This window comes from Hibiscus syriacus, unplaced genomic scaffold (assembly GCF_006381635.1).
Source record: "Hibiscus syriacus cultivar Baekdansim isolate YM2019G1 unplaced genomic scaffold, ASM638163v2 tig00111917_pilon, whole genome shotgun sequence".
Classification (NCBI taxonomy): Eukaryota; Viridiplantae; Streptophyta; class Magnoliopsida; order Malvales; family Malvaceae; genus Hibiscus; species Hibiscus syriacus.
In genome coordinates, this window is record NW_024063213.1 from 621,443 (window position 1) to 643,473 (window position 22,031).

General features: G+C 35.5%; 1 pseudogene; it reads right to left on the reverse strand.

Annotated features, from left to right (window-relative positions):
- Window positions 1-38: 38 nt before the first annotated feature.
- LOC120172951 lies at window positions 39-8,281 on the reverse strand (annotated as a pseudogene).
- Between the last annotated feature and the right edge of the window lie 13,750 nt (window positions 8,282-22,031).

Sequence of the window (22,031 nt, forward strand, 5' to 3'; positions counted from 1 at the left end):
CAGCATATGTTCATCTTGTATATATGTGTAAGAGATTATTACTCTGCTTGTAATGCTTTTAGTGTTCCTTTCAGCGTTCTGATTTCAAGATCAATGTGGAAGTAACATTTGTTATGTTCCCGGACGTACCGAACCTGTCTGTTCATCTTGTTCAGAAGCTTCCGCGACATGTTTAGCCCTAGTCCTTCCCTGCCTCATCCCTCCATTTTCGTCCTTGAACATTTCTTCAACAAGAGAGGAAGGTAGGCCTTTGCCTGGGTGAGTCATCCTACAGAAATATGGAAAAATGAAACCGTTACTTAGAGTACCTTCTTAGAGACCAAGGAACAAAGCATAGCAAAAAAGGAAACAAACCGTGTGTGTTCACCTGAATTGTAACCGGACAAACTCATTGCCGTCTCGTATTAGCTTTAGACCTGGTGAAATCTTGAGTTCTGCCCATCCATTCGGAGGAGCATAATGCACCACGTTATGCAAGAAATTCGATATGACTAGCTGGAGCCTAATACGATCGCCGTATAGAGAGAGTGTTTTGATTTCCTTTGGAGTTTCATGGAGAAGTTGTAAGTTCCTTTCTTTAAGCATAATCATGACTTGACTGACAACAGCATCGAGAATATTCCCTAGAACTAATTATTCCGTCTGTTAGTTACTCGTAGATATTAGCAAAACGCACAAACCGAATTAATATTGAGATTACAAGGGTCAAATTATGCAGGTCATGGAGTTAAATGGAGACTTACCCTTCATCAATGCTTCCTAATTCCGTATCCTCAATTATTGCCAAGATCTGTCTTTCACAAGCATCACTGGTCTCAAGGAACTGCTTCTGCTTTTCGGAAATTGCCGTAGTTTCTAAAAGTTTATGCGTAAATTTGATACCGTTCAAAGGATTTTTCATCTCTTGCACGTAAACTACATGCTTAAGTTTCTTAAACAAGTCATTGTTCTCTTGCTTGTATTCTTCACTAGCCTGTTGCATGCCAAGCACAATAACCTGTAAGAAGCAGAAACAGCCAATTATGTTTCCATTCGCATTGGTTCGCTTGTTTGCTGTTAAGTAAACCTCCACAAATTTTCCTTTTCTATCAAAAAATCCGAATGGGAACTTCTAGGCATCACGAGTTCACGACCGCTAATTCCTTGATACAACAGGATCATGAATCTAGTCATCGAGTCCTGACTTTTGAGCTGACATAAACCACCAAAGATTTCTCCAGCCAGCATTTTTCCTATGACCTCGGTTCTGCTGCAACCAGTCCGTTTTTCCATGGCTGCATTCCATTCCGAACAGCAGGCATTCTCATCTGAAGCAAATATCGGAGGGATCAAAGGGCTAAGACTTTGTACGAAAGCTCGATAATCTCCCTGCAAACTGATGAACTTATCCACACAAGTTTCTCAGATGTAATATCTTGGCCCACAAAATACACACCAACCACATCATTTGTGCAATCCCTACTCGTGCAGGCATTGACCACGATATAATTGTTAGAAAAATGTTTAATCCGAGATAAAATAATATTAATAAATAAATATTATTATATGATCGAACGAAGCAAAATAAATAAAATTTAAAGTAGAGGCAAGAAATTGGTTTATTCATATTTAGACAAATGCATCGGATGAGTAGAGTAAGATAAACCGAAGAAGGATTTTTGTTGAGGTCTGTATGTACAGTTTCCTTAAGACAAATTCGTCCACTACTAGGTGCTTTGAGTAACGTTGGACGTCGGTCTCCCAGGATACAACAACAAACGGTCATAACAGTAAGCACAACCGTTGTGATCAGTCGAACACAATCTTGCATTTCTCTATCATCAGAAAGAACAAATTTGGAAGGAATTTTCTAAGTATTTTTCCTATTCCAAAGTTCTAAACTTGTGAAATTTGTGTCTCATTGTGCCTAAACTAGCCTATTTATAGGGAGAGAAAATTGATTGAAAGGTTAAAGACCTTTCGATGAAATGACTTAACCTTTTGATTAAAAGACTTCTCCCTTTGATGAAAGGGCTTAACTTTTTCATAAAAGAATTTAATCTTTTCATAAAGATAATTGTTGAATATGTATGATTGAATGGATACAACTTTAAACAAAAAATTAAGTTCATTCACTAAGTGACATGACATAATTAATTAGTTATAAATAGCAACAATTCATTCAATTTTTCCAACAATCCCTCACATGAATAAACTTGATGATTCAAACACTGACTCGAGATGGTGATAGATTCTACGTTCGATATTTGCATAGGATAGGCAGGCGTCCCCCTTTGAACCTTCCCTTGTGAAAATATGTTTACCTTACTGGATTTCCAGTAGACGTGATGTCCTTGAACTATCATGTCGTTAGTGTAAACGATGACATACCTTGCATATATATCTCACTGACAAGAATTTGGTTCTCATGGTTATGTCCATATAGTCATGGACATCTCCTGGTTCTGCAAGAGTTTAGAGAACTATGCCCCAATAGTCTCTTTGAAGCGGTTCCACTTCACTCTCACATATGTCGTTAGTGTAAACGATGACATACCTTGCATAAATATCTCATTGACAATAATTTGGTTCTCATGGTTATGTCCATATAGTCGTGGACATCTCCTGGTTCTGCAAGAGTTTAGAGAACTATGCCTCAATAGTCTCTTTGAAGCGGTTCCACTTCACTCTCACATAGGTGACTTATGTTGTTCGGGTCACCGAAACACAAAGTGGTCATTAAAAGCATTGCTTAACCTTTTCCACATTTTAGTCATTGTTTTCATCATAGGAATGGACTTGGGGATAAGAACCCCCACAGTGACCTCACAAGGTCTATGCAAGTAGGTTGTCCCATTGAACTTTAATCTTGGGATCTCCAGTCAACTAAGTTGGGTTTTCCTTCACATAGGACCTTAAATATTAATGGGCTTTAGTCACATTCCTTTCGATGTTTATCAACTTGATCTCGATTCAACTCATTGTTTAGCAGATCCACAATTTTATCTCTTGATCTTACAAAATCAATATAGATAACTCTAGTTGAGATCAATTGTTTAATGATATTATGTCGACGACGTATGCGTCTCGACTTACCATTATACTTATACAAGGCACCCCCACACTTTGATGTAGTTGTAAGAAATTTTTCTACATTTCCATAACTCATATGGTGTCTCACCTATTTTCTTGTAAGTTACCTTATTTAAACGTAATTTGCTGACAACTAATAACATGACCAAATGTCATTCATAATTCTTTAGAAATCTTATGGATATTATACACTTCATATGGTGTATATGACAATACATTCGAGATGTAATTCCGACATAGAAACTTAGAATGCTTTCAAGCTTTAATGACTAAAATGTCTATTTCATCCTCTCTATGAATAGGAGGATCATCTTATATTTAACCATATTCAGCATGATTAAATATAACATCTTATGTCGTTATGTCTTGAAATTTTATCCACGAATTTCACAAGCTTCTCGTTGTGGTTCACAACCACCAACATCGTTGAATTTTATTCAAAGTCTGAATAGGAATCAACATTTCAAATCACGAGTTAGGTGAATCAATGGGGTTACCATTGTTTCGTTTAAAAACACGTAACTAGAATTTGTAAATATTCCAAAAATAAATTGAAAGTTAATTCAATTTGTTTTACCATTTGTTTCTGTTGAACAACCAAATTTAATTAGAAATTAAAATTCTAAACAAAATTTGTAACAATGTTGTTACCCCCAAACGATTTTTTTTATCAATAATAAATCAAATAAATTTTGTTGAACTACATGATTAAAATCCTTAAACAGAATTATAGGCCCGATTTTTGTTCACACACATATCATAATTTCGGTTGGTACCTTATTTATCACAACAAATTTTAGTCAAAACTAAAATCCAACAATTGAGTAATTTTTGTTAAACGACGGGAACTTAGTAAAACTAAAATCCGAAACAGAAATGTACAATCAACACTATTTTGTTGAATCCGTTAAATGTCAGAATTTAAAACTAAAATCCAAAACAAAACCAACTTATGTTGGACAACAGGTTTAAAACCCAAAACAGAATTAATTTCTGTTAAACGACGATAATTTAATAAATTAATTCTCGAAACAAAACTAACGGATGGAAATTTAATAAAACCTAAAATAATAGTATAATCTCAATGTATAAATACACATACCTTTTTTATTTCTTGATTGAAATTCACCATTGGTTATAAGAAATCCTTTTCTTTTTCTTGCAGTCGTACCTCATCATGCTACAACGTAATCTCTTTATCAAAGATTGTATGTGAATGCAAATAAATTTGCATATAAATGTAAATTGCTTTGACCTGCAAATTACTTTTGAATTTGTTTTGACATGTCAACCTGCAAACTCAAACCAACGTCTCTTCATTTCACAAAGGTTAGTGGGCATGAAAACACATGTCTTAATCCTGTAAATTATGGATATGTAAATTGGCTTTTACGCTCAACACGTCCTAACTTACAAAGATAAAATTGCGTGTCCAACACGCATTGAATTTATTGTTCTAAATTATTCGAATCATTGTTGATTAGAAGACTAGGCGTGCGTCGCATCTTATCACGAGAGGTTCTCTTCGAATCTGCAAAAGATTCTAGAATTATAACACTAAGTTAATTAATGGGACCTTACCTTTTGCGTCCAAACCTTCAATTTCCTCAAGGATTGGAGCACAAAAATAACAATCCAGTGACTTTCTGAGACTCTTTCACACGTGAATGTTCTTTCCATCCAACTTGCTCCACTTGAGAATTTTAGTGAAATGTTGATAGTCAAATTTCCACAATCAATTTATCCAATTGCACAAAGTAATGAACAACCCATATAGACTATCGCATTCACTCCATTACATATGTGGATTCCATTCAAACTTGCAAATGGCATCCAACATTTAATTTGAATTTACCAACGTATGGCTGCTTCACATATACAAATTTTATTGACCAAATTTCCTTGTTACAAGGAAATATCTTTCATTTCCTTTTGTAAAGGCACGTATCGCTTCAAAAGGTTGCCGACATCACTTTGTATTGTACATGACATGCACAAGTGCTTCATGGACCTTACACTTTTGAGGGAGGGAAAGCATTTCGTAGGAGTCGTACTTCCCTTAGTTCTCCAAAATTGGTTCCATTTATAAAGCTTGTATACAACAATTCAGAATAAGTTGTAAAATTAACTCTCCATTGTTCATATGATTTAAATTAGAAAAATATTGACTTCATCTCGTATTAAAAAGGAGAAAAGAATGTCTTAAGATTGTTAGAAAAATGGTTAATCCGAGATAAAAATAAAAACAATATTATTATATAATCGAACGAAGCAAAATAAAAAACTTAAAGTAGAGACAATAAATTGGTTTACTCATATTTAGACAATGAATTGGATTATTAGAGTAAGATAAACTGACGAATGATTTTTGTTTAGGCCTGTATTAACAGTTTCCTTAAGACAGATTCGTCTTAAGTGCTTTGAGTAACATTGGACGTTGGTCTTCTAGGATACAACAACAAACGATCACAACAGTAAACACAACCGTAGTGATCAGTCGAACACAATATTACCTTTCTCTATCACTGAATGAACGAATTTGAAAGGAATTTTCTAAGTGTTTTTCCTATTCTAAAGTTCTAAACTTGTGTCTCATTGTACCTAAACTAACCTATATATAGGGAGAGAAATTAATTGAAAGGATAATATCTTTCAATAAAATGACTTAACCTTTTGAGACTTCTTCTTTTGATGAAAGGGCTTAATCTTTTCATAAAAGGATTTAATCTTTTCATGAAGAGAATTTTTGAATAGGTAGAATGGATGCAACTTTAAACCAAAAATTAAGTTCATTCACCAAGTGACATGACATAATTAATTAATTATAAATAACATCAATTCATTCAATTTTTCCAACAATAAATGACCGAGTTTTTATGATAAAGCCCGAAATTTCTTAACTTTAACTCGACATTTTTTTTATTAGTAAAAAATGAGTTATCATGTCATTTAAAACATATAATATAACTATGTTTGAAGACGTTTGAAATAGCAAGGACATCAAATGCACAAACTGTACATTGAATCAAATATGAAAGAAAAAAACAAGTGCATAACTATGTTTGAGATTACCTTGCAAAACTCTTCCTAGGAGATCCTCAAACACGTCACGTGAATCTTCATGAACAACTTCAACGACTCGGGATTTCCCGATTGCATCATCGGCTTGAAAACTTGTCAATTTTGCATTCCAACCATTTATTAGACCAGCTGCATCAACTCCAAATACTGGAGTTGTTCCAGTTTCGATCAATCTAACCATTTCGTATGCCACTGAGCTGAGTTCATTGATTCCATGCATCTCAGTTCCGTTTTGCTGGTCATAAACTAACACCTTGGAGCCATACTCTTCCATATCTTGAATTGAATCTCTCATTATAAGCTGTAAAGAGTGAATAACATTCATTTCTGGAATCTCCCAAGGCAAACTTCTACTCTTCACCACTTCGAGAAAAGCATTAAACGATAATCTCGGATACATTCTTCCACTACCATCCCTGTCCTCTGAGTGATGCTTGGCTCCTCCCCATTTGACTTCCTTTACAGTGTGAGACTTGAACCAGAACAAGAAATCTTTTGAAGTGATCCGGGCAGTAGCCACGCCGCAAGCTGCATCTCCCAGTAAAGTAGCAACGGGATAGCCACCGTCGGCAAACTATCAGTACTCAACCCAGTAGAATCCTCATGAGTAGAGAGCAGCCACTCAGCTATATCTTTTACCTGTGACTCGGTTGGAGTCACACCTAGCAACCAACATTTTCCTCTGTAGAACAATGCATCCCCATCGCAGTTTATGAGGTCCATGATATTAGGGGATTGTGTTACGATACCAAATGGGGCGTTACGGAGCAACATATCACAGAGTAAGGTTTGAGTCTTTAGAATCTTCTTCTTGGTTAGTTGTGATGCTAATTGGAGTTCCATGTAGAGCTGAAGTCCAAATGCATGCATAAGAAATTCACAAGCATAGCGAAGCGGAAAAGGCACATAGCGAGGAAAGCTATGATGACAAACAACGAGTCCCCAAAGCTTCGTCGAATCGTTACCATTTATAACGAACACCATCGCTAATGAGGCGATCGAGCCCATATTTTCCATGTACTGCATGTGACATCCATGGGGAGACCGAAGGGTCGAATTTACCAAGCAGAGATCCTGCTTCAACTCATCACTTTGGACAACCTTAGCCGGTTTCGCATGGCAATCGTAGATAATCCCCACACGGTTCTGCTTGAACAAGAAACGAGCAACTTGAGGGATATCCGTGGCAGGATAATGCAAACCCAAGTACGACTCTAAATCAGACCTCCTGATTTCCGAAACCACTTCGCCATGACCATCATCATGGAACTTGTACACCATAACCCTGTCATAGCCAGTAAGTTTCTGAACAACCTCCACAACCGTATCATACAATACACCGATATCACCACCCGGAAGAGACTATAACCTAGCAATCGCCTGAACGACGAGTTTCTGTGATTGCACAACACCGACAAGCGACAATGCATGACTGCCTAACCGCGCAGGCTCTAAATCGATCACAATCCCCACATCAATCCTGTGCAATGTGGCATAAAATGGCTTCTGGGTGATCCTAGAATAAACCCAAATCGGATTCAACAACGAAATCTCCCTTGACGCCGCGACTTTCGCCAATGAAGCACCCGATGCAGGCATGAAAAGGCTTTTGGCATCGATCCCGATCAAACCCTTCAACCCAATAAACCTATCCTGATCGCCATCGAAACTCAAACCCAACAATTCGAAGCAATTCTCACTATAACCAATGATCCTAAAATTGGGTTCTTCAACAGCAATCAAACAACCAAAGGTTTGAACTAGACCACCCCTTTGGATTCTCGACAGGTAAGCCGTCATTTGTTCATCCGGGACACTCTGTGGAGCATAAAGAACTTATTTTGAATAGTTAAAATACTTACCAAAAACACTAGATTTCTCAAAGTCGTCCATAAGACCGACATCCGCAATGTACTGAGCAATGACCTTGTCTTTATCCATGGGTTTCAAATTACTCGCAGTTGATGAAGACAAAGTAGTGTTGGGTTTTTGTTGTTTGGGGTGTCTTGTTCTTTCTCCACTCTCGCTCTCCATTGTTTCTGGGAATTTGTAAGAAATTTTAGTAGTCTAAGAAAAACATGGTTGTTATGTAAGAAAACTCTGCAACTTTATCATCACTACCACTATGCTTAATAAACCTTACCGCACGATCTTTTCCATTTCCAGGTTTATTTTATCTCTCATGATTAACTTAGCTATTGGCAGTTGTTTTCAGTGACTTAACCAAGATTTGTTCTTGTTTAAACGTCTTAAAACACATTTTTCCTCACTATTATCGTACCAATACACCATTACTCTAATCTCACGTCACTTTATTTTCTTTGTTACCAAAAAAATACTATATTAAAAAATATCCTGTATTACATATTATAAAAAATATAAATTATATCATTCTTCATTGAATTTTACTCTCCCGGTAATATTTACTCACTTTTTAATTTTTTATTTTATTCACTGAACTTTGACATTGTTTTCATTTTGGTCATCCTCCATTAATATAATTAACGACGTAATACCCTAATTTTGTCCAGGACAAACAGGGGACCACTTCAACTTCCTGCTCGCCTGACATCGTCACCGGCGAGATTCGTGCCGATCACTCCCGCATGCAGGCTATTTGACCAAACTGACACACCTTTAACGAATATTTATCTTTTTGGCACCGTTTAATATATATTTCCCGAAGTGGCACCCTTTCGGCTGAGCTGGCGAAAGGCGCGTCCCCGGGGACGCGCTTTACCCGTGTTTTCGCTGAGTTGGATGCCACGTGTGGAAGGCGCATCCCCGGGGACGCGCCTTCACTGACTCGACTGTCACGTGTGGAAAGCGCATCCCCGGGACGCGCCTTCCATTAAATGCCATAAATACCCCCATCCGTTTTCCCTAACTACCCCCCTCCTCCCCTATATAAACCCCCTCAACCCTCCCTCGTTCTTCACACCAAAATCATATTCTCCTCTCTTATATAACTCAAATTCTCCAACTATTTGAGTTTTAAATTTGTTATTAGTAGTGAGAAATTTATTTTTATGTTAGTATTTTTTAAATAGTTATTATATTATATTAATATATTTATGTAAATATTATTTTTTATTAAAATATATTTATATAATTATTATTTATTTAGAATTATTAATTTTTTTTGATAATTATATTGTTTTGTCTACAGTTATAATGGAAAACGAAATGTGTTGCGATTGGATATTGATCATATCTCCAGACATTTTAGCGATATGGTAATATTTTTTATAATTAATGTTAATATTTAAATTTATTTTTATTTTAAAGTTATTATGAATTTATATTATTTTTATTTTTTATAATGTATATTATTTAGGATACTGATCGTATTTTAGAGACTTTTATTAAAATCCACGTATACCGACACCATAACGTATTTTGACATATTTGGCTTCTGTCGGGTTCGGGTATATTGCAACAATTATAGGCGGTTGCAAACTCGAACCTGTCCTAATTTCTGCACTAATTGAGAGGTGGAGGCCCGAGACGTACACTTTTCACCTTCCATGTGGAGAGGCCACAATTACATTGGAGGATGTCTCTATGCATCTGGGGCTTCCCGCCGACGGAAATATGATGTGTGGTATGGTGGATGGTGATTGGCAATCAATGTGCATTGATTATCTTGGAGCTGCTCCGTCAGAGTTTAATGGAGGTAGAATAGCTTTATCTTGGTTGAAAGTTAATTTTGAGGTTTTAAATGAAAATGCTTTAGAGGATCAAGCAAAGGCATGTGCTCGGGCATATATTCTACGAATAATTGGAGGAATATTGATGCCCGACAAATCTCGCAACCAGGTGCATTGTATGTGGTTGCGGCATCTAACCGATTTTGATAAAGCTGGAAGATATAGTTGGGGCGCTGCAGTTTTGGCATTTCTCTTTAGAGAAATGTGTCGGGCGACGAATTATAAGAAAACTGCTATCGGTGGATGTCTTCTGCTTCTACAATCATGGGCGTGGTTCCGCATGCCTTTCTTATGCCCGATCGTGAATGAACCATACGTATTCCCCTTATTGTTGAGGTAATTTTCGAACCAAATTTTGATTTAAATATTTTCAATTAAATAGGGTGATATTTAGTTTATATTATATTTCATAGGTGGTCGATGAAAAGAAAGGACCATAAAAGTATACCTACTGGGTTAGAGGAAATTGTTTACTTATTGATACGAAAGCTGGGTCTGAGGTATGTTTTTAAATTTGTTTAATTATTAATATTTTAATTTAAAATGCTAGATTTTTATTTATTTGAATTGTATATTTATATTTCAGTTTCAGTGGATACCATATGCGAGCGATGAAGTGAAAGCTTGCATCCCACCCCACCTTAGTGGGTCATTAGAGGTATGGATATCGGTTATACCTCTTATATGTTATGCTATTATTGAGTGGCATCCAGTTGATCGCGTGCTCCGTCAGTATGGTTGTACGCAATATATTCCTGGAGCACCTAGGAATTTAGACGACGTGCATAACATAGATAGACGAGGAAAGAAAGATGTTAACTGGGTGGTGAGACACAGAGATTGGATTTGGGCCGATATATATACACTGTTGGCCCCTCGAAATATTACGCTGAAACTGGTCATATGGTTACGGATAACTATATGGACTGGTTTAATGAAAATGGGAAGTCGTTTCTACTTTCGGCGGAAGCACGAGGGGTTAACATTCCTAGGCGCCGAGAAAGACGTCAACCGTCTCAATATCATCGGCGCTACCGGTTCTGCATCAGTCCCACCACAACATCCTTATCCGTCGATGCCGCAGGGGTACATGCCCAGCCCTCCACTTCATATGCCAAGCCCACCAGTTTATATGCCATCTCCGCAGGGTTACATTCCGAGCCCGCAGGGTTATATTCCGAGCCCGCAGGGTTACATTCCTAGCCCGCCAGGTTACATGCCTAGCCCGCAGGGTTTTATACCATATGGAGGTGCATATACGACTATGTTTAATGATCCAGCATATGGTTCATATGCATCTTATTTGGCTGGTGGTGCTTCTCTGCAGACACCTCAATCTCCTTGGATCACAACATCGATGCCAATGTTTCCACAGTTTTCACAGTTCCCGGGGAGCGGTGGGATTGTTACTAGCACTCCTCCAGGGTCGTTATTTTATACAGGCCCTTCAGCCCCTTCAGCGTCATCTACACCAAATGAAGAAAATGATGCTGATGATGATAGTGAAGATGAGGAGACTGAAGAACAAGTTCCACGAAGAAATCCTCCACGAAATAGACAGCCACCTCCATGTGGAACTCATTCGAGAAGACGACATCGGTGATCCAGTTGTATTTTAATGTTATTTAAATAGTTATATTTCAGAATTTTATGTAATTTGGTTATGTTATTTAAATGTTTCATGGTTGTTACATACATATTTTTAATGTTATTTTTTATTCACATTTAACATTAAATGTTTGATAAATGTTTTTAAAATACAAATTATATTATTCGAAATTTAAAATAAAAATAAAAATAATATTATTCGAAATTTAAAATTAAAATATAAATTATAGTATTTGAAATTTAACATTAAATTTCAACTTAATATTCCAATTGTTTCGAAATTAAAAGTTATATTCCAATTATAGTTCACAATACTTAAATTGAAATTAAATTTATCCATACATATGATTTTATCATTAACATATATATTAAAATGCATACATTAAAATAAACTTATCACTTCACATTTATTCGTAAAAACATCTCGATGCTCATTCCATACAATTTCAATGTCACAATCAACTTATCACTTCACATTTATTCAATTTATCCATAACATTTTATCTAATTTATTCAAACTTCACATAACGTTTTAATTTAAGTTATTCTTAACTTGCTGAACTTTCAAAAGAAGTTAAATTTTGGTTATAATTTACCTGATTTACTGATATATCTAGTGTCCCCGAGGGACATGAGTGACATAATAGGGCAATGATAACATAATTTCTGACAAATAATGGAAGGCGCGCCCCCGGGAACGCGCCTTCAAGTCCCCTGAGAAATAATAGGTACTGATATATCTAGTGTCCCCGAGGGACATGAGTGACATAATAGGGCAATGATAACATATTCTCTGACAAAATAATGGAAGGCGCGCCCCCGGAAACGCGCCTTCATGTGAATAGTGAAATAATATGTACTGATATATCTAGTGTCCCCGAGGGACATGAGTGACATAATAGGGCAATGATAACATATTCTCTGACAAAATAATGGAAGACGCGCCCCCGGGAACGCGCCATCATGTGAATAGTGAAATAATAGGTACTGATATATCTAGTGTCCCCGAGGGACATGAGTGACATAATAGGGCAATGATAACATATTCTCTGACAAAATAATGGAAGACGCGCCCCCGGGAACGCGCCTTCATATGAATAGTACTCCGATTATAGACACTATTATATGCAACATATTATAAACTTTCAAAACAAACTTCAGTTCACAAGCTTTCAAATTCTCAAATTCCCAAACTCTAAATTCTCAAATTCTCTGAAAATGAGTCGTCTTTCTGCTGTTGTTTTGTATGATGGAGAAATTAAGGTAGCTGAAGAGGGGGTTGTTTTGAGTCAGATCATTATATCCCCTTAACCTTGAAGAGAAACATCACAATTGAGGAGTTAATCACAAAAATTTAGTTAAAGATTTGTGTAGCAGGCCAGAGAATACTATCTTCACTTCAGTACAGATTTCCTACTGAACTTTTTCCGCTCACGTATACATCATTTCAGCTTTCAAACGATGATGATGTTTCTATGATGGTTGATGCTCATATGGGGAGTTCACAATCTCTTATTGAAATGTATGCCACTTTTTTTGAGGTTCGTACAACTCATGGTCTCTCATATTCCTCTCACTTTGGCATTGCATATCAAGCTGATCAAGTTGATAGCCCGACACAACTGATCTGTAATGATTTCACATCATTAATGGCAGATCCAACGCCAGATACCATGCCATCAAGTTCAATAGGAAGGCATTCATCTGCAACTGCTTATGATCTCAACCCACGTGGCTTCACCAATAATCCATATGGCAACATCTCTTCTACTTCAAGGGGCAGACATTCATCTGCCAATGTTTTCGACTTACATATGGAAATGCCAGCGAGACGGCAGTCTATTCACATCCCACACGATACAATGGCCTCAAGTTCAAGGGGAGGACACGCAAGCGGGAACTTATTTGACCTCAACATTGGATTATCGGAGGAACCCTCATCTCCACCAGAAGAACCTCTACGAGAGTCAGGTGCCGATGGTGCTGAAACGGGATTATTCGTTGAACCTGACTCACCACAGTTTAACGTACATTCTGATTATGATGAGGATGACGTTCCGATAAATACAACACCAGCCGAACTTCCTGCACATATGTATGAGGCTGATTATGATGCAATGTATGAGGCTGAATTTCCAGATCTTCCTGATGTTGGCAACTATGGACTTCAATCATTAGTCAATGACAGTAATTTACATATTGGAATGGAGTTCGCATCGAAGGAGGAAGAAATGATGGCAATAAAGAGTTACAATATTCGTAACTCAGTTAAGTCCCGAGTTGATCGATCTAACACGGAGAAATATGTCTGCTACTGCATCCAACGTGACAACGAATGTCAATGGATGGTTCGTGTATCAAAGAGGAAGAACAACTTATGGGAACTAACCAGATACAACGGTCCTCATACATGTTGTGCAACAGGTATAAACCAGGATCATCCCAACTTGGACTCCAACATTATTTGTCAAGCAATCATGCCCATTGTGAAGAAAAGCTCTCATATAGCTGTTGCAGTGTTGATTTCTGCTATACAGTCACAATATGGGTACATTGTCTCATATAAAAAAGCGTGGTTGGCAAAACAGAATGCCATTTGCAAACTTCATGGCGAATGGGATTCCTCTTACAACGAGCTGCCCAGTTGGTTTCATGTTGTGCAAAGACTTAATCCCGGGACAATTGTTGAGTTCGAAACTCAACATCATTACGTGAATGATCGAATGGTTCGCGATCACTGCCAATTTTACCGTGTCTTTTGGACTTACCCTCAGTGTATTAATGCAGTCAAGTACTGTAAACCAGTTGTCCAAATTGATGGTACTTTCTTGTATGGGAAATACAAGCAAGTTTTATTATTGGCTGTGGTCCAAGATGGAAACCGCAATATTCTTCCTGTTGCGTTTGCCCTCGTTCAAGGAGAAGATACTGAGTCTTGGGCTTTTTTCCTTAAAAATTTATGTTTACATGTTGTCACCAGGGAACGAGTGTGCATTATTTCAGACCGAGGAGCTGGAATAAAAGCAGCAATGGACTCTTTGGTACAATGTATAGACCTCCACATGTTCAACATCGTTATTGTGTCCGTCATATTGCTGCAAACTATTACAGAAAATACAAGAAGAACGATGAACGTCAGTTAGTCGTGCGGATGGGTATGTTACTTTTTCCTAATTTTTCTATCAATTTCTTATTACTTATTTATACTTTATATTAACTATTACATATTTCTAATGGCTTAGGTTATGAACTCTTACCTCAAAGGTTTGAGTCGATGCTACAAGAGCTGTTTGGCAAAAATAAGAAGAGGTGCGAGTACATTATGGACATCAGCAAAGAAATGTGGACAAATGCTTATGACGGGGGTATCGCTATGGTCATATGACAACAAACTTGGCTGAAGAATAAATTCAACCTTAAAGGGGGTGCGTCATTTACCAGTCACGGCGTTGGTTAAAACGACTTATTTTTGTTTGGGTCAACTCTTTGCAAAGCTCGGTGGACAAGCTCTTACTTGGATGCAAAACGGACATATTTACCACCCAAGACTAGTAGTTGATTTACATAAAAAAGTGGCTGCATCAAATGGGATGTTAGTTACAAATTTTTCTCGCACCCGTGAATTGTTTCGTGTAACCGAAATGCCACGTCCGCTGCAAGGGATTGGAGCTAACTCTTTCAGAGTTAATCTGCAAGAGAGGTGGTGCGATTGTGGTTTCTTTCAAGTACTCAAATATCCATGCTCTCATGTCATTGTGTTTCTCACATTCGCATTTGGACTACAAAAATTATGTTGATCCCGTATACCAACTTTCACAAGTATTCAAGGTATATGAATTTGAGTTTCCGCCCATAGGAAACAAAAGACCCAAATGAGATTCAAACTTGGCTTACAATTGTACCAGATCCATTGCTATTGAGGGACTCAGTCGTCCAAAATCTACTAGAATACATTGTGATATGGATATTCGGGAGAAGTCAACAGAACAAAAACGATGTGGGCATTGTAGAAACATCGGGCACAATAGAAAAAAATGTCCAGCTCTGTTATCATCATATAATCGTTAACTCTTATGTAATTAATATTGTATTTAAATGAATGTTTTTGTTTCTAATAATTTAATGTTATTGCATTTATATAATTTGTCAATGTATGTACACCTAAATAATTTTTTTTAACTTTTAAATACATAAATATTTTAATATATTATTTAATATAATAATTAATATTATTAGTTATAATTTTTTTAAATATAATAATAATTCCACCTTCTAAGTATAGAAAAATATTAAATTAAACAAATTAAAATTTATTAAAAAATTTATGTATACGATGACACATTTCATGTTCTGATTGGAGGATTAAATTTATTAAATTAAATTTTCAATAAGACTAATTTCATAAAATATGTAAGTCTTGAAGATTAAATATGTAATTATACTAATTTATTAACTTATGCATCAATATTTTCGTTAAATATTGATATGAGATGACTAGATTGATAACATTTAAATAATTAACTGATAAAATTAATAGATCGACAATCAAAATAAAAAATAATAATATAACCATATGTGTAATATTATAATTTCATACATTTTTCCTATAACTACAATAAAGTCAAAACTTGTTTTCATATATTGTTATATCATATTAATGTAAATAATTCCCTCCACCTTTAACACACATTAACAAAATATATTTGATAATTCTTACATTATAATCGAAACACTTTACATAATATATTATTAATTTATAATAATAATAAAAATAAAATATTTATTATTAAACAAAATACGTGGCAGTCGAGCTGGCGAAAGACGTGTCCCCGGGGATGCGCCTTCCACACGTGGCATCCAACTCAGCGAAAACACGGATAAAGCGCGTCCCCGGGGACGCGCCTTTCGCAGCTCAGCCGAATGGGTGCCACTTCGAGAAATATATATTAAACGGTACCAAAAAAGTAAATATTCGTTAAAAGCGTGTCAGTTTGGTCAAATAACCCCGCATGCAACGACTGCTAGCGTAATTTCCTCCGAAATCAAATCCACCTTTTCTCTCTCGTCCATATAACAAAAAGCAGAGGAAAGGTGTTTTGTTTTTTTCCTCTTTCCTGTAAACCCAAAATCGGGTATAAAACCCCATCAAGACAGTGTAATAAAAGGGGGAGAAAGTAGCTTGTAACCATTCGGAAAAAAATCAATACACAAAAAAAATCAGATCCATAAGCAGTATTTTCTCAAAGGTATTTTCATTTTTTTTACATGCATGTATAGTTTTGAAAGGATAAAATAAGAATAGCGAGTTCGGTTTACCTGGCTGCTGGTGTGCTCGTCGGAGTAACAACGTTGCCGGGAAAAGGTTTATCGTTCGCCAAGATTGAGTTTAAGTCGTCTGCAATTTGACCTTTGTTTTCTGGCCAATGTTGCGTGAAAAGGGGAGGGGGCAAACTGTTTGGTTTTGCTGGAAACAAATATAGAGAATGCTTTAAAATCAATTTTGGGTTAATTTCACTATGGTCCTCCTTTTCTTGTCATTGTTTTACATTGGATGCTTAAAGTGTTGGGTTATTCACGATGAAACCCTCCTATGTTTAGAGATTTTTACGAAATGGCCACCAAATTTCTGCATAAAATCACATTAAAACCCCTCAAATGTTGCCGTGTTTTTACATTCCAGTCCTAAAGCTTTATATTTTATTTATTTCATTTTAACATTTTAGTTTCATTATTTTTTTATTTAGTCACTAACATGTTATATTTCTTACTTTATTTATTTTTGATTTAGACACTTTTCTTTCTGTTATTTTATTTTAGTTACTTACTAACATTTTATTTTATTGCATAAACTAACCCCCTAACTTTTAAATTTATGCAAATTATCTTTGTTTCTTTTACTTTATTTTATCTATTTTTTAGTACTTTAAATTTCAGCACTTTATTTTTCTACTTTTTAATTTTCCAGCATTTTATTTCAGTCTTTTTTATTTCCAACACTTAGTTTTTAGTATTTGCACTTAGGCATCTTAACTTATTATTTCATTTTTATTTTAGTCATTGATTTTGCTTGTGATATATTTATATTTATGTTTTAGTCTTATTTATTCACACTCTTGTTTATATGGTATTTTAAATCTTGGTGGTTAATTTAGGAAGCTTGTATATTATCCCTTATTTATGTACATATTTGGATTATCATTTACACCCTTGTTATAAATCATCATTGTTTTCTAATATACAAAGATAAAAATAAATTTTAATATGAGGGAAATCTACGAAGATATCTCCCAACTAAAGGGAAGGTATATTTTCAGGGATTTTTCGCATAAATGTTTGTTTTATATCTGATATTTTTCTTTGTTCATTGTTTAGTTATTTCGAGTATTTTTCATCGCTTTTGCACTTTTATTTTGTTTTATTTTATTTTATTATCTTTGCGAAAATTGCGAAATAATGTCTTTCTATGAGGGGAATCCATGGGAAAGTCTCCTAACTACAAAGGAAGTACGTTCCCAAGGATTGTTTACTCAAAAGCGCATTCGTTATCCGAAAGTTGACACTTTTTGAATAAAATCAAATGAATAACATGATCGTATTTTAAATATATTTTCGAGTTTGAAATTCCAAATATTAAAACAACATATAATCGTTTAGGTACCAAAATTTGGGCGTTGTGGGGGTGGTCACCCTTCCCCACACGTAATCGACTCTCGAACTCTTAAAAATAAATTTTTGGTAAAACGCAGATCATTTTTTGTCGTTTAAGGTTTTCAACCTACCTAACTTAAAGGTTGATGGCAACTCCAAAATCAAACTGTTTTCAAAATTGAATTTCACCGCCTTCCCCGAATTTAAATTTATTTCAAGTCTAACGGATCCTCGAGGGAGACGTTATGACAGCTTGGCGACTCCACTGAGGACTTCGAGAGTCAGGCCATGAACGATTATACCCTGTTTTGTATTTAGGAATTACAAACTTAAATTGTATTTAATTTCTAATCCTTATATTTATTTTGAGTTTCAACATTACATGCATTATTTTTATCTTTAACTAATTGGTTTTTTATTTTAGTGGTCTTCAGATTTGAACAGATTTTTGGGACTTGTGAAAGATTGTTTTTGGGTAATCTCTTCACATACAACACGTGCATTTACATAACATTAGTTCACTTTGTCCCTTTAAGTTGAGGTGAAAGCTTAGCCTACGTGAGATAATTTGTTTCTCCGTATGGGTTTTAGCAAGTATTATTTGGGGTTTATATACCTTATGTCTACGCGAGATAAATTGTTTCTCTGCATGGGCATAAGGGAATGTATCCTCTCGAATTGAACTCGATCCGCACGAGCCTATAATGGGCCAAGATTGAGGGTTTGGCAGCCTAAAAAGGCACCAACAAGGACAATTTGAGTACCTTTTTCTCATAGTACCGAAACACTGCATATAGTGAGCCTTAGTAATCCACCCTTATAAATTTCACGTCGAACCTCTGTCCGTCAGTAGGTACCCAAATTAAGTTTACACAAAGGAGAAGCGATTATGAACCTTTCCTTTTTCTTTAAATTTTGTTGAACAAAAGCATGCGAACTAGATACCATGCGGTTAGGATCATTTAATTGAAATTAATCATTTTTGGGTAGAAAACATGTTCGAGTAGGATTTTTATTTATTTAAAGCATGCCCAGGTAGATATCATCATTGAGTAGGTGTTATATTTATCTTTAAATAACATCTTTTAATTTTATTGATTATTTTGCCCACACTAACTTATCTTGTTTCTTTTGCTTGTGATATTTTCCATCCCTTGTTGCATTGCATTTTAGAGGATCATCAATTTTGCATCTACATTTGCATCTTCGCATTCTACATAATGCATTGCATGCCATATGATCATCACTTTTACATATGCATTTGCATCTTCACATTTTGAATGATCGTCATAAATAAAAGAAAGGTGTTGATTAACTAAGTTATCATCATATTAGAAGAGTTGTCTTTGAAATGGAAAAGAATTTTCATAACAAGGAAGAACTCAATCTAATGATTCAAGCTTAGTACGAAGAAACACAAAGGGCAAAAGGAGACAATGTATCACATATGTCCACAAATGTCAACGTCAGTTTCAAACAAAATGATCTTTTCAAGAGTTGATAGATATTTGGAGAATAGTTACCAAAGAAAAATTTCACAAAGAAATATAGAGATATGGTCTATCTCCTTTGTATAAAGATAGATGATCTGTTTCTTAAAGCTCTAGTCCGATGCTGAAATTTCGCATACAACTGCTTCATTTTCAAACAGACAAGATTTGACATCAACAATAGAAGAGTATGTAATTTTATTCAACTTCAAGAACCTCCAGGTAGATAGAATTCATTCCAGACTACCGAAAGTCCAATCCTTTAAAAGCAAGTTGGCGAAGATTACAAATAAAGTTAAAGATTGGATAGAAGAGCACATTCAACAAATGAGAGTGTCTTTCCGGGGCATTGTCTCAAGAAGATTTCTTTAACAGATTAAAGGGGTATAAGTCATGTATTGGCTATCTTTGAAGAGACTTTTTTATCCTTAAATGATTGCCATAGATTGGAGGGAAGATGATTCAGATGCTGCTCTCAACTACCCACCGTTTGGATTTGGAATCATTTCTAGAAAGAAAAGAAAGTTTTTGGGATCATGACTGAAAACATGGAACTAATTAAAAGGGTCGAACCATATTCATAGATTCATCTTTCTTGTAAAGATGAAAGTTCTTTTGGACGAATGGAACTCTTTCTAAGAATGATTACTTTTGGAAATCGATACTTTTTGCATTTGCATTCTGCATTACATTCATTCAAGAATTTTTTCATACATCATTTATGACAACATGTAATTAATATGTGGAAGATTCAATGATGTGGTTCTAACCACGTGATACCACATGAAAAAAAGAAGCTGAAATCAGTACAGTTGAAGTTTGTTCAGCTGATTATAGGACTGAGCCTTCTAGAATGATCTGAGAAAAGAGTCCCCATATCCTGAGGGTTACGATGTTGATCTCATGTACAGTTACCACATAGGAAGCTCCAGACATTCCGTTGAGAATTGTAAGGCACTGAAACACAAGATCCATAACCTGATAGATTCAGGAGCATGGACAATCAAAAAAGGATGGGGCATGGCATCTACCATATTGCATTGCATTGAGGGAATTGTGTTGTTTGTTCTGTCTTTTATATTTGTTTAATCTTTTAAACGAATGAACTTATGCTACCTTCTAAGGTTGAATAATTGAGCAAATTTTAGTCTTTAGTTCTTCGAATATCGAATGAATTGTTGAGTTAATCGATTGACGGAATCAGCCAAGAGGGGGGTGAATTGGTAATAAAAAATTTGGTGAAAGCTTTTGCAGAAAATTGAAAGAAATTGCACAGCGATTTAGAGTTGTTCGACTTTCTCAACCAAAGTCTACGTCCACTACCTTAGCTATCCACACTAAGGATTTTTCACAAATTCACTAATTTGTCTTTCTTTTGAGGACAAAGAGTAACCTTACAAACCCTCAAGAATTATACCCCAAATTCTTGAGAATACTCTCTCCCAAAGAGAACAATACAAATTTGCAAACTTATAAGGAAATCTTCACAAGGTAGATTGTTTGCACAATTCTAGAACAAAGAAAATAACACTAAAAAATGAATACAATTGAGCACAATAAGTGTTCTTGAAAGCAAAATGAATATTGAATGAAAAATAGGCTTGAAATGCTCAAACTTGAGGTTTGATGCTTTCTCTTTGATTCTCTATTGATTCTAGTTGCTTGATGTTTCTTGTTATTCATCAATGGCTTCTAAGCTTGCTTAAATACACCTTGAATCACTTATGAACGTTGGGGATGATTAGTGAAGATAATATAGCCATTTTAGTGTGAAATCAATTAATAAAACGGCTTGGAGTGTGGGGGGAATCGGTACCCCATAAGGGGAATCGGTTCCCTAAGTGTAAAATTCAAATATTTCGACCGTTGAACAGTGAGGGGAATCGGTACCCCCTGGGGGGAATCGGTTCCCTCCGAGCATACTAGAATTCTTGGATCCAAACCATTCAGGGGGGGAATCGGTACCCCCTTGGGGGGAATCGGTTCCCTCTGAGCAATATGGAAGTTTTGGCTTTGAGATGGTTCAAAATATTTTGTTAAATCGTTTTGAAATTGTTTTAAGATTAAAACTTAATTTTACACTTGAGTAAGGATTAAAAATGACTTTTGAAAGATTTAGAGTAATGTTTTGATATTCGAATAATTATATCGAATATACTTAGAAAACTTTTTGGAAAATCTTAAAATTCATTTAACTTAATTTGTTATATCAAAATATCAAAATGTTTTCAACAATCTCCCCCTTTTTGATATAACAAAACATTTTAGTAATTTTAAGATTTTGAAATCAAGTTTTGAAATTACTCCCCCTTACTTTAACACTTCTCCCATTTAAAACATTTAACACTTCTCCCATTTAAAACATTTAACACTTCTCCCCCTTTTTGTTAAATCAAAAAGACATTTTAAAAGAATTTAAACA